Raw genomic sequence first — 1,232 nt, 5'->3', positions numbered from 1 at the left:
AGGCCTTCGTGAAAATAAGTTAAACGGTGTACAATTATAGGTGCAAACCAACAAATAACTGGTTGTTGTTGTTGTTGTTGAACAAGTACAACTAGCAACCTAATTCGCATGCATTGGACATACTGCTAGGCACCTCTCTCCAAGTCTCTACCAGCTGATGCGCTGCTTGGCTGGCTAGCTGTTTCAATACTTACTACTAATCGTGTGGTTAAGAGGAAAAGCATGTCTTTTTGTAATTTTATGATGTCAAAGTCGTCATATTTCTCCTGCTACTTCTAACCTCTTCCTTTTCAGTGGTCTCCAGCTACCGTAGCACACTAGCGTGAGGCTGCCTCTTAGTGTTGTTGCGTTCTTTAACGAATCGTTCTTTTTGAACAAATCTTTTTGGTGAACGAATCGTTCACGTAATCCATTGACTCCTATTTCTCGTTCACTGAAATTCCTCCCTCCAGAGCAGCGCGGCGCTATTGGCAGCGCAGTTCAGTGAACCGGGTAGCTCTGTGGACTGTTTCATCCTGTCAAAGAATGACTAAACCTCGAGCCAATAGCCATCGAGCATGAGATATGATGGACCATGTGATTTGTTGAACGTTGTGAACGAATACGCCCTTCACTGAATGAGTTTCTTTTGAGTCTGAAGTTGAACGAGAGAGAGATCTTCTCATTCGTGAATGAGTTGAATGAACTGGTACATGTCGTTCGTGAGTTGAAGCAGAAAGCAGATGCAAAGCGCAGTTATAAGTACTGTGCAAATAAACTTGTTTATATATTCACATTTAGCGTACAGAACATAGGTCAACGTTTAAACCCCGATTTATGAATGTTTCAATGTCTGACCAAACACTTAAAATGTTAAATATGCAAGAAAACCTTGTGCTTTGGTCATCTGAACAACTCATTTAGACTTTATTTATTTAATGAGGAGATTATGCACACATTTTAATAAAGCCAAATCAGTTTTTTGTAATAAGTGAATGCGTTCGTTGACTTAAGACCGAACAGATAAGACACTCTTTTTCGCCAGCTGCTGGCGTATTTATGTAATATGAAGAAATGGTCACTGAACGAATCAGTGAACGAATCTGAACGAATAATTTTGGTGAACGAACTGAAAATGAACGAATCTCCTGAAAGAATCAATTTCCACCACTACTGCCTCTGCAAGCTGTGCAGCATTTCCCCCCGAATATCACAAGCCCCCGTGGCCTACAGCTACAGCATCTGGAACAAGC

The sequence above is a fragment of the Sinocyclocheilus grahami genome, unplaced genomic scaffold, assembly GCF_001515645.1.
Source record: "Sinocyclocheilus grahami isolate Dianchi unplaced genomic scaffold, SAMN03320097.WGS_v1.1 scaffold1910.1, whole genome shotgun sequence".
Taxonomy (NCBI): Eukaryota; Metazoa; Chordata; class Actinopteri; order Cypriniformes; family Cyprinidae; genus Sinocyclocheilus; species Sinocyclocheilus grahami.
This window is presented reverse-complemented; position numbering follows the sequence as displayed.